The 12,957-nt window shown below is 45.3% G+C and overlaps 1 protein-coding gene across 1 annotated transcript in view; it reads left to right on the top strand.

Moving 5' to 3' along the window:
* Positions 1 to 1,861, top strand: part of PTPRO (protein tyrosine phosphatase receptor type O) — a 116,251-nt gene extending 114,390 nt beyond the window's left edge. Inside the window, exon 29 of the mRNA XM_077756412.1 lies at positions 680 to 1,861. The gene's annotated coding sequence lies outside the window, so the exon portion shown is untranslated. The remainder of the gene's footprint in view (positions 1 to 679) is intronic.
* Positions 1,862 to 12,957: the final 11,096 nt, after the last annotated feature.

Below are 12,957 nucleotides of genomic sequence, written 5' to 3'. Positions count from 1 at the left end.
CATCCAATTCTATTTAGATATTTTGTGCAAATGTTTTATTAATTACAAGGGTGAGACAAGGGGTTAGTTACAAAGAAGACACGGGCAGGAGCACACATCCCAAAGAAGAAAAACAATATTGACAATATTCTCTGGATAGTGGAGTTTAGGAATGAACGCCTTGAACTCATCCATTATGTGAACATTTGCTTGAGAGCTTCCTGAAAACATTAGTAACATAGTCCGTGCCTTGTACTCAAATTGTCCAGGAGATCAGACTGGGGAGGTGTAAGTAATCTTAGCTGAAGTAACAATATGCCAATTGAAGTCAGTAACGGAGTGTGAAATGTATCTGAGTACACTGAGGTGGGGGTGGGGGACCGTTCACAGGGTGGGGAGAAGATGGCGGTGTTCTGCGGCAGAAAAAAGGAAGGATAAATAGCATATGGACCAGTGGGCAGCAGGGTAAGATTAGCATTCTACCTTTATATCCATCAAAAGACAGAAAGCCCAAAGAGCCAGGAAGGATAAAGACTAAGAGACAGACAAATCTGTGGAAAAGGGAAAGGTATTTAGATCCACGGAAAGGATTTATGCAGAGAAAGATGTATAGGTCAACCTATGTCACAGAGCTGTCCGCGTGTGGCTTGACCCTCCTAGACTGCTTACTCTCTCTCTCTCTCCCCTCCCCCCCCAACAGGACAGGACATGGTGTGCACCCATCCTCCCCTGCTTCCAGAATATTTTAGGGGCCCTGCTAGCCATGTTGCTAAGAAGAGCCCCTGCTTTGTAGTATGTGGCCAAGGAGATAATTTATCTCATTGAAGCACCGGGAAGACTTAGCCTTAAAGAGCCTCCAGTGTCTTTTGGACTCTTACTTCTGGACATTGAATAACGGACCAAATTCAACCGAACACCAGAAGGGTCCAGACGCTCTGCAAAGGGCAGGAAGCACAGCACTTCCGAAGAAGAGTTTCCTTGGCCCTTGGCTGGTTGGGCTGAGTTTTTGTTGTTGTTGTTTTTAAGTGCAATAATTTTTGTATGCGTGATTTTATCGGAAAGTTGAATTGTTTTCTACCCACATGACCGATCAAGCCCGTAGCCCAAGAGGGAACAGGCATTGTTAGTATCAAATTATACCTCATTGTTAAAAAGCAGCATGGCCACACATGAGGAAATGGTAATTCTGCTTCACGGAAATTGAACCGGCGAAATCTGTACTCCGACATTCAGCTGCTGGATCAGGAGCGGGGGAGGGTGCAGGGGGGAAGAGAGAAGGGTTGTACCCACGGATCAACTGCATATCTTTTCCAAATATGAAGCGCTGTAATTCAGCTTCAAAGTAGAGTAGGAAAAATATTTAAGTCTTAATTATTCTAGTTCTTGATGGTTTTCTTCCTTATTAACAGCTAAGTGTTTTTCCCTTGGCCCTGTTGAACTAATGTCACCGTCCAGATTCTGTTTCAACAAATCTGATCTGGTTCAGAATCGTTTTAAGAAGGACTCTTTAGACTCCGTTGCTGTCTGAGCAACCTTGGTGCCTGGACTTTGCATTCCTTTTTCTGTTGACCTGCATACATGTGAAAGCTGTTTCTTTGAGAACTATAGGCTGTGAAAACGCACTTTCTTTCCCCCAAAGAGCTGGGAATTTATGAAGTTATGGCAAGGAGCTGCAGCATGCTAGGACAATTATTTGGCGGCGTTTTGGGGTAATATTGTCAAGCGTCTCTATGGATTCCAGCATTTGATTTCTTTTCGTTTGGTTTCCTTTTTGGTTGTCAGTTTCATTTTAACCAGTGTTAACTAGTAACATTTTATTCTTCGGTTTTGTACAACTACAGTACATGATTGTGAATTGTGACATACATGCTGTCGAGATGGATGGCATTGTGAAGCCTGGTACTTTGTGTCACTTCCTTAAAAAATAAGAGGCGATGGGATGGATATACAAAGGAAAACATTTTGAGTGGAGAGTAAACACAAGCTGACCGCTTCACTGTGGCACCGCGGCTGTCGTCCCTCCCCGTGCGTGAGCGCGCGCTGCCCCCTGTGTCTCCGACCGCCGCCCCTCGCCCCGGCTTCCCTTCATTCCCGATCATCTTCACGAAGCCATGTGCCCGGGATCAGCTTAATATTTTATCAGTGACCTCAGTGGTGGTGAAGGATGCCAGGTGAACAGCTTCACACCCCACCGTCTCTCGTCACCAAGAAGGCCTGGCCCCCGCAGACCTTGGCACAGTTCTGTGCAAGACCTGGCCAGTGCGTGTCAGGTTCACCTTGCAGGGGGAACGGCAGAAGGTGCCCACACCCTGCAGGTTAACAGCTTGGGCTCCTCAGGCATCGTCAGTTCTTACCTCCTTTCCCCTCCTTCTTGCCTCCCCGCTGCCACCTCCTCTTCTCACCCCTACGCGTTCATTTCCCTTCTTGGACATGTTAATAATGTATCACTCGCTCCATTCGCGGGAACACACAGGGCTAAAGGAAGGTGGCGGGTGTTATGTGTGACATCCTTAGATTTTCACACAAGGACAGGGCAGGAGTGACGTGCGCAAGCTTGGATGAGCCGATAAGATGCATGGGTGAGCCGGAATCCATTTCGTTTTCGTAGGCTGGAATATTACTTCCCCTGAAACTTAAAGCACTTCATAAATATTTCACGTTTTTCTTGAGCACCCCTTCAATGTAGGGATCAAATAGTACCAGGGCAATTTTGCCAAAAGAGAAGATGAGGTATCCAGAGATTAGACCACAAAAAGGGCACACGAAAACACTTTTCCCGATCGTTCCCTCAGGGGTGCCCACAGCAGTCACTTTGGTACACTGATGCTCCTGAAATTGTAGAATGTATAGTGGGGAAAGCATCCATCTATCAGAAGCCTTGGGTTCAGAGAGAGAGAGAGAGAGAGAGGGAGAGAGAGCACACAAGAGTTTGAGCTCGGGAGGGGTAGAGAGAGAGTAAGAGAGAGAATCCTAAGCAGGCTGTGGACTGACTCACGAACCATGAGATCATGACCTGAGCTGAAATCAAGAGTCGGATAGTTAACCAACTGGGCCACCCAGGCACCCGAGAAGTCTTGGATTTTAATCCCAACAGATGCCTTTGGAAGTTGCCTCTGCTGAGTCTCAGTTAACAAACTGTAGAATGGCCTCCTAAGAGCTCTCTGTCTTTCAGGTATAAAGAATATCAGTATAATTCACCCAAAGATGCTCAGGTACCCTAAAACCATTTTAACTAGCTTCATTTTCACTCCAGGACTCGATTTGAGCATTCAGACTGGAGGCTGCCGGGGCCTCTGTATTATTAATAAGGTTTTTTTGTTTTTTAATCATCTGAGTAGTGCTACAACATCCTGAACATAGAGGCACTAGCACATCCCCTTCATAATAGCCTACGTGGTGCCTCGAGAGAGAGGAAGGCTTTAGAATTACAACATATTTAACTTTGAGTGCTACTGAGCTCACATTTCCTCACTGCAAAAGTCAATGTCTGAAGTTTAGTGAGAAACTACCATTAGAGCCTCATTTATAAATTTGGTATCTAATACCAGCATAGCCATCACTACACATGCTATCATTTTATTGAACTTGAAAAGGAAAAAGAAAAGTGATGGATTACAACATTTTTTTAGGACAGCATTTTCATTTAAGGCTTATACTTATCCACTACAAAGTCAACATTACCCCCCAGATTTAAAATGAGAGAAGTTAGGAAGATTATTTCAATCTCTTATAAAATCTTTTATCAGATTTTTCCAGTGTCTCTCCATTTATAAAAGCTCTTCCCGCCCCTACCCCACCCCCAAAAGGCGGTGCATCTCTTAAGGAAGGCTGTGGTATCAACAGATAAAGCAGGGGTTACAGACTTTAGATCTGAATTTTTTTGTAGACCATATGATAGCTACTTGCTAGTGGGCTGGCCCTTAGCCAAGGAGTTAAAGTTACTGAATCCAGTCTCTAAGAGCCAAAATCCTCCCTGCTTTCTAGCAAGGAGGCCTTCCTTTCCACCTCAGGAAACGTCTGATGTAATGTGCCTCAAATTAGCTGGCTCACTTCCTGGCTCACAGCTTTCTAGCCTGGCACTTGGCACGGGCCCCGAGTCCAGAGGCCATGGCCAGGACTATATATAACATCTACTTTGGCCATAGGGGTTACAAAGCAACCGACACAATAACACGTGCAAAGTTCTACCCCTCGTTTTCCACAGCCCCATTTTGGATGCATTTGAAAAATAACTTAGGCTATGACATGTCTGTTGCCGGGCTTTCCAGAACAACCCAGAGGTTTTTTGGTCAGTTTCAGCCCATGCTTATGGCAAGACCTGACCCTGGTGGGTCCCTCAGTTAAAGATGGAGTGCGGTATGTCGCTCTGGGAGTTGTATCACGAGGGACATTAAGAAACTGAAGGTTGTCCAGGGGCACCTGGGTGGCTCACTCGATTAAGTGTCCAACTTCGGCTCAGGTCATGGTCTCCTGGTTCTATGGGTTCGAGCCCCATGTCCTGTGGTGGCTCTGTGGTGTCAGCCCAGAGTCTGCTTTGGATCCTCTGTCTTCCGATCTCTGCCCCTCCCCCACTTGTGCCTGTTCCCTTTCTCTCTGTCTCTCTCTCAGAGATAAATAAACATTTAAAAAAGAAGAAGAAGAAACTGCAGGCTGCCCAAGGCAGAGTCACCAGAACCATTAGGGACATGGAAAACAACAGATCATAATTACAAGACTTGAGAAAAGTGAGGCCGTTAAGCCTGGAGTAAAGGAAGATTCATTTGTTCATTCAATCATTAATTCCACAAATGTTTATTTATCTAATCATGTTGAATGAATCAACCAACCAAGGGAAGATGTCTCAACCCCATGCAATAGGCTAGGCACATGGTGCCACATGCTAACTTTTAAAAATATGCCATGGAATCAGTTTTATTATTGTTGGAAGGACCAAGAAAACATCAGTCAAGTCTTTTTCAACAGGTTTCACTCATATATCTCAAAACTGGATAGATTTTCTGCAATGAGGGACCAGTCGGGAGAAGGCTAGTAGGTTTTTCCCCCTGTGGTTTATAGAACAGAACAATGATACTAGGTTCCCATTGTCTTTGTTGCTCATCAGCCACCACAGACCCTGACATGGTCTCTCTTTCTTGATGAGAATCATTAAGCTGGCCTACTGTCCAAATAGGACTCTCCTTAACCATATATATATAGATATATAGATATAGATACAGATATAGATATAGATATAGATATAGATATAGATATAGATATAGATAGATAGATAGATAGATATATTTGTCATCTTCCAGGGATATATCCCTGGAAGATGGCGAATTCTCTTCTGCTGAACCCTTACAGTAGGCAGAACTGCCCCGTCACCAGGCAGTCAGAAAGCATCTCCTTCTTCTGTTTGCAAATCTAAGGACGTTCCTGACACCAAGGCTGTATGAGTCCATCCCTCTCGTGGATATAGGCTTTAAGCCCAAATCACTTCCCCATTTTGGTTAAAGGGCAGGTGCTGTGTGAGTGCCAGTGCCCAGAGCTGCTTGGGACGGAGGCCTAATTTCAAACCATTCAATTTGAGAAAGAGTTGATTTCTAACCCTCTCGAACCCTATGAGGCACTGGGGCTGTGAAGACGGATGAGACAAGATTCCTCCTTCAAGGAATTTACGTTCTATTCGGGGAAATTGGAAGTGAACCTAAGGGCAACGAAGTGTTACAGGGGCTGTGATAGAAAAGCACAAAGCACCCAGTGCAGGCTCCAGAGCAGGATAGGCACTTATTTTCCAGCAGGGTCCAAAAAGGCTACCCTCCGCCATATCCAAGTGTTAATGCCTATGGAACTCTACTAAGGAACGCTAAGGAAGTACACGCATTCTGCAATCAGCAAGCGTTCATAGAACCCATTGTATCATTCACCGGGGACCATGTGAGGAGCCTGACCTCCATGTCTGCCTCTGACACTTTTCTTCCTTTTTCACTTGACTCTAAAGTGACAATGTCCAAGCCTCCCCAGGCAGCTCCAGCTCATGTGTCATTCTGCAGAATCCAGTGGATTTACCGTTACTGCAGAGGTAACAGCGCATGTTGGGGCTACATTTTCCAGCTACTTGCAGTTAGTGCTGTCCAAGGCAAGATAGGCAGAAATGCTGAAATCCTCTCCCTGGCCTGTGACCTTTGATGATCACCCAGGAACAACCTTCCATCTCTGTCTATTCTATCTACCTATCTACCTATCTATCTACCTATCTATCTATCTATCTATCTATCTATCTATCTATCTATCTATCTATCATCTATCTATCTATCATCTATCTATCATCTATCTCTTTTTCTATCATCTAGCATCTATCTCCATCCCTCCCTTCCTCCCTCCAGATCAAGATGGTGATGCCAAAAAAACAGAAGGAGGCTGGGGCCTCAAATCACTACCTGAAGCACGAATGAATACCTTGCCTGCCCCAGCTCATGATGTGACTGAGTAACACTTTTCCACTGTGTTCTCACAGTGATTCTGGTAGCGTCAGCGCTGGCCATCACCCTGCTCTTAAATAATATGGCAGCACAAGGATATACTTTACAGCTGTGTGTGGCTTCAGTTACCGTGGGAGTTTTCCTGGGCAGTGGTGTGAACTTCCCAGTAAAGTTCCCAGAAGGCAGGTGAAAGATGAAACAGAGCAGAGCAAGGTCACCCCACAATGCAAACAAGTGCTCAGGAAAGGCCACAGGAGCAACGATGGTTCTTTAAATAAAGTTTTCTATGGAAATATATGCATTCTTCTCCAGAAGCGCTTTTCCCTCCTGGTAGATCTCTCCTTCTCTTCGTCATCCCTGTTTTAAATCCTACAAGACCATTATATAGAAACCCCGCTTGAAGTCTTTCGCCTTGAATGAGGCTATTGACTCTGAATCAAAGTCCTGCATTTCTGAGAACAACAGACCCCACAGTGGTTTCACATCAATGAAAGCCCAAACACACAGGGGGCCGTGAGGCTTGGCAAGTGAGGTGAAGTTCAGCAAACCGTGCCTTTGCGTCGTGTACGTCACGGTAGGTTGCAGAGCAGTGGCTAGGAGTTCAGTGCCAGCTGACACAAAATATTGTTGTTCACTTCTAAGAATACCAACAAGCCCAAAGGGCCATTTAAGTGAGAGAAAGGACTGCGACCACTACTGTCTTTACAAATATGAAACAGAGGGGCGCCTGGGTGGCTCAGTCAGTTAAGCATCCGACTTCAGCTCAGGTCATGATCACATGGTTCATGGGTTCGAGCCCCATGTCAGGCTCTGTGCTGCCAGCTCAGAGCCTGGAGCCTGCTTCTAATTCTGTGTCTCCCTCTCTCTCTGACCCTTCCCTGCTCACGCTCTCAGAAATAAATGAAACATTAAAAAAAAAATTAAAAAAAAATATGAAACAGAATGGTCTCAAAGGGTCCCTTCATGTCTGAAACCAAACTAGAGCCCATCTCCCCCCCGCCCCCCCCTTCCTGGCCCCTTAACCTATGTGAATGACTTGGGAAGCAGTGTAGCAGAGTGGAGAGGTTTAGAACAAGGGACTGTGTGGATGGAGAGAGACTTGAGATTCTGTGCCTGGCTGTTACTCAGTTATCTCATCTGTGAAATGGACACGGTGATGGTAGCTTGATGATAGCTCAGGGCTTCAAGAAGATAAAGGAAATAACACGTGGTGGGCTGAAAACAACGCCTGGAGAAACAGCATGTTGCATGGCTCCCCGGGACAAGCAAACCTCCCAGTCTCCAAGGGCCATCTTGGAATTCTTGGACTTGATGAGAGCATCTGGAGCTGGTCCCTGAGCTGGGCTGGGTCAGTTTCCCCAGGATGACAAGTGAACCCTTACCTCCATTCCTACCGCACACACACACCTCAGAACATAAAGGAGGTGCAGCCTGTGACCCATGTGGACTTTTGTGTCATAGGCACGTGGTGCTGAAGCAGGAGGTGGTCTTCGGGATCAGAGTCCTGGACGGTCCATGGCCTGGCTTTCTACTCTGATTCTCTACCCCCAAGTGTATCAGCAATGTGTATTCTGTGTCTGGATGTGCAGTACCCACCCTCGAGGCAAAGCAATGCCACGGCCTGATTCACATTCAGTGAACACGTCTCCAAGTGTGCAGGCAAGCTGTGCAATTTCACGGCACCAAAACAATGTGTGAAAAGCTGACTACTTTGAAGACAGAGAAGCTGATTTGTACCGACTGTAAGATGTAAGAGTTCCCAGTTAACCCTGCTGGGTAGTAGAGTGAAGAATACAGGCTCAGAGTGAGCAGACACCACTGGAACACCACTCGCTGCCTCAGAGAATGAGTCTCCTTGTTAGTAAGCGGGAAGGAGATCTTCCTCCACAGGGTTGTGTTAAGGATTAAATGTAAGGCCCTTGGTGTGGTGCCTGGTGGTCTGAGGTGCGCAGTGACATGAATAAAGAAGGGCAGATTTTGAGTTCCAGCAGCCTGTGCTCCGAACACTTAGAGTGTCATAGCAGCGAGCCCTTGAGAAGTCACTGTCGCTGAGCCTAAGTGTCCCCACAAAGTACAAGCAGCCTCGCGGAGTTGCGCTAAGAGTCGGAGCCAGTTGTGTAAAGCGCCAGCTGAGGGCCTGGCAGTGTCTGTATGGAATAAACACTGTCCGGTTCTCCAAGTCTCTCAGTGCTTCCGAACACCAAACCTCCCACTCATTCGGGTACCAAGATGTCCCCAGAGCAGACACGCCCAGTGGGTTCCCGGATGCCCTGTGGGAACATTTCCCATGAGATGCCGTCTATGAGGCCTGCTCCCTAGGTTAGCGGTTGCGACAGTCCATACTAAGTGGGACACTCAGTGCCACACGTGGAGGCAGCCGCTCGGTAAGGGACGCCTCACCTGCACACACATCTGACAGGAGTGTGGGAAACTCAGTCTGACAAATGCTAAAAGAAGTGAGAAGCACCCAAGCAATTTCCAGAGAGCTGTTTTAATTTGCATTTTGTAAATCCATTGTGCTGTCATCAAGGCATAAAGCAACAATAGTCATTTTCCTCATTTCTTTTTTCTATTGCTACAAGACAAATGAAATCACTTACCTAAATGTCTACATTCTGCCCTATAATAAGATTGGTTATAAAGAGGAGGTCATAGACTCACTTCCCTGTGCTGTTTTCCTCATGCAAAATGTGTCTTCACCAACTGGCCGCACAATACTGGGTTGCTGTAAGTTACTAATACACTAGACCTTGTCATCTTGCAAAGGGCTATAGTTTTTTTTTTTGTTTTTTTTTTAATGTTTTACTTATTTCTGAGAGAGAGAGACAGCGTGAGCAGGGGAGGGTCAGGGAGAGAGGGAGACACAGAATTGGAAGCAGGCTCCAGGCTCTGAGCTAGCTGTCGGCACAGAGCCTGACGTGGAGCTCGAACCCACAATCCGTGAGATCATGACCCGAGCCGAAGTCGGACGCTCAACCGACTGAGCCACCCAAGTGCCCCCAAAAGGGCTTTATTTTATAAGATGGACAACAGAGCATGGCAATTGTCTTAGCCTGTGGCTCAGTGGCTCTGCCTCTTTCATCTCATCCCTGGTCACACTGATTCTTTTCCCACGTGCCTCCGGGAAGCTGAAGATGACCCTGTCACCCTGTCACTGTTACATTTACTGGATAAACCACACACCACAGACTAACTTGCAGCGAATGTATATCTCTTCCTGGTCCCAGCCCGGCCGTCACCGGGAAACTTGGGACCAGGATCAGCTAATATTGGTCAATTTATTGGCATCCTCTATAATTTCCACTTCAAAGCCTAAGTATGAAACTAAAGAGAGGATGTCCAAAGGCAATTTTCTTGTCCAAATAAAGTGTTGCTTTGAAGGGGTGGTCAGCCACCTGCAATTTCCCAAAGGTGTAAATGACTGCTGAGGTCAGATCTACTTGTGGGCATGGAATAATCAGCTCCCAGTACACCTTCATGGTCACCCGCAAGGACCTTTGTGGAGGAGGGAACCTATGAGACCTGGGCCTGTGGCTTCCAAATGAGGCTCCATTTTTCCTCTCTGTAGCTTCAGCATTTTAGCTCTGACTTCACCTATTTTATACAGTGGTATATGCTACATAAAATTTCATGTTTTGAAAGGATACTTTTTATGCTTCAAATCTTTGTGTATACTGACCTATGATACCTGAGAGTGAAGATTTGCAGAATATGCGGAAGTCCAAGAAAGCTGAGTCCAAATTTAGTTTTTCTACTTATTGGGTGACTTAGTACAAGCTACTTGAGTTATATCTGAGTTTCAATCTCATCTGTAAAGTGAAGATGTATGTGAGAGATCGTAGGGTACTGAGCTCACTTCTTGTTTCCCTTTCCTTAGAATAGATGGGGGACTGAAGGCCTTAGCATGTGATACCAGCTTAAAGTAAGAAACTTTAAAACAGGACAAGCTATAGATATTAATTTCTCACCGGGTGTGTGTGTTATTCCTTGTTTTTCCATTATTTCCAAGAGACTGGGTGTTCATTTGGGGGAATGACAGGAGTAACTAATGTTGGAGAAATTATGCTCCGCTCCACAGCCAGGCTTGAGGGACAAGAAAAGAAGCAGGAATTGGGCCAAGTGCCTGGACCTACACTCAGGAAGGAAAGAGCTCATGGGATCAGCCTGGACCAGGACCATCTGGGCCTGGCAGGAGCCCTGATTCAGTGCCCATCCTGTCCCCACACCAAACCAAAGGCCTACTTTCTAATACTGTTACGGTCTCCTTGTGTAAGCATTGAGAGGAAAGTGAGCAGACCCAGCTCTGGTGAGAACTCTACATAATCCCTTGTGCAGCCTCCATAAATTTACTTTTAGAAAACAAGTGAATCTCAATTTCCTATGGATTTTCTTAGAGAAAAGTGTTGGATGGAAGAGTTTTAAGTGATTAGAGCATCTCCCACATTTGTTTCCTATGACCCAGTGCATCTTAAGTGGAGGAGGGAAAGAGAACATTTACTGCTCACCTTTCATAAGCAGTACCAGACTCCAATCATTGGGATAAGGAAACTCACCGGCTCTTTGTTTGGGGATAATTCCCCAAATGCAGTGCAGCAAGCTCAGCGTGAATAGTTAGTCCTGCTAAAATGAGGCAGCAAAATCAGAGCACTGGGAGGGGCTAGAATTTTTAAAGACAGGCACCAGAGTGGGACTATTTGTGCAGAGACCGGCCACAGAAATCTGGAAGTGAATCCCCAGTGTGCAGAGTAATATCCCCCAATGTTTCGCAGAGCGTGGCTGCTACAAGGTTGACAATGGAATAGAGCTCCCAAGGAGCTGTGCCCAGGGGACAGTAGAGGTCCAGCCCAGCAAAAGCGAAGAGACCTGTTTAATACCCTTTAACACTTGGGGAATCTACCTGAGATATGAACTACCCTGGAAATTCATCCAAAAAAGTCAATTCCTTAGAAGTAAGGACTTCACAGTAAAAACTACTCTTGACAGGTACCGACAAAGCCTAAAATTAAGCACTGGCCAGATATGCAGAACGGAAAGAGATTGTAGCTAAAGTCCAATCAAGTTAGAAGATGTTGTGAAACACCCTGGGCCATCAGGATCCATCCTGGCAAAGTATAAAATCAAAGACATGCAAGTTCACAGTGATCAGCCAGTACTGAATACTCTTCAAAGACACTTAACAGGTTCCAGAATATCTAAAACATATCTAGGGGCACCTGGGTGGCTCAGTCAGTTAAGCATCTGACTTCGGCTCAGGTCATGATCTTGTGGTTTGTGAATTCGAGCCCCACGTCTGTCTCTGTGCTGACAGCTCAGAGCCTGGAGCCTGCTTTTGATTCTGGGTCTCCCTTTCTCCCCTCCCCTGCTTAGACTCTGTCTCTTTCCCTCTCAAAAATAAATAAACATTAAAAAATTATAATAGAGGGGCACTTGCGTGGCTTAGTCAGTTGAGCGACCAACTTCGGCTCAGGTCGTGATCTCACAGTTTGTGGGTTCAAGCCCCACGTCGGGCTCTGTGCTGACAGCTCAGAGCCTGGAGCCTGTTTCAGATTCTGTGTCTCCCTCTCTCTCTGACCCTCCCCTGCTCACACTCTCTCTCTCTCTCTCAGAAATAAATAAAACTTAAAAAAAAAATTATAATAGAACATATCTATGATGCCAAGTATATAATAAAAAATATTACTATACATGCAAAGAAAAGAGGAAACTGGAACACACAGTGGGGGAGAGAAAAAGCAATCAATAGAAACTGAGCCTGAGATGGCCCAAATATTGGATTTAGCAGATAAGGATTATAAAGTATCTATTACGTGTTATAGAAATAAAAAGTTATTCAAATAACTGAAGAGAAATATTTTAATGAGTAAACAGTCTCAGCACAGAAGTGAAAGCTAAATAAAAGCATGAAATGTAAGTTCTACAACTAATAAAATACAAGAACTGAAACGACAAATACTCTGAATTAACAGCATGTTGGAGAAACGATCACAGGGGTAGGGAAGAGCCGGTGAGCCTGAATACACAGTAACATATATTTTCCAATGTGAAGAATATGAAACAAGTTTTTTTAAAAGAGATTCAGAGATTGCTGGGATACCAACTGGCCTACTATACATGAAATAGGAGGCCAAGGAAAGAAGAGAGAAAGGAGCAGAAAAAGTACTGGACAGAATATGGGCTTCAACAATGGTAAAACATGACTTACTCTTGAATCTCACGCAAGATAAACACCAAGAAAACTACATCTATTAACTTTATAATCAGCCTGTTGAAAATGAAAGACACTGGAAAAAAGTCCTGAAAAGAGCCGGAAGGAAAAAGCATGCATGATGACTGACTTACCGTTAGGAACAATGGAAGCCGCAGATCAGTGGAATAAAAACTGGCAACCTAGATATGTATTCAGTGAAATGTGTACTTTAAAAAGCAAGGTGACTCCAAGTTTGGGCCCAGATGGAATCAGAGAACCTGGATTTACCCTCTAGCCTGAACAATTAAAAAAACAAGCAAAATGTGTGAC

The sequence above is a fragment of the Crocuta crocuta genome, unplaced genomic scaffold, assembly GCF_008692635.1.
Source record: "Crocuta crocuta isolate KB4526 unplaced genomic scaffold, BGI_CrCroc_1.0 scaffold262, whole genome shotgun sequence".
Classification (NCBI taxonomy): Eukaryota; Metazoa; Chordata; class Mammalia; order Carnivora; family Hyaenidae; genus Crocuta; species Crocuta crocuta.
This window is presented reverse-complemented; position numbering and strand designations above follow the sequence as displayed.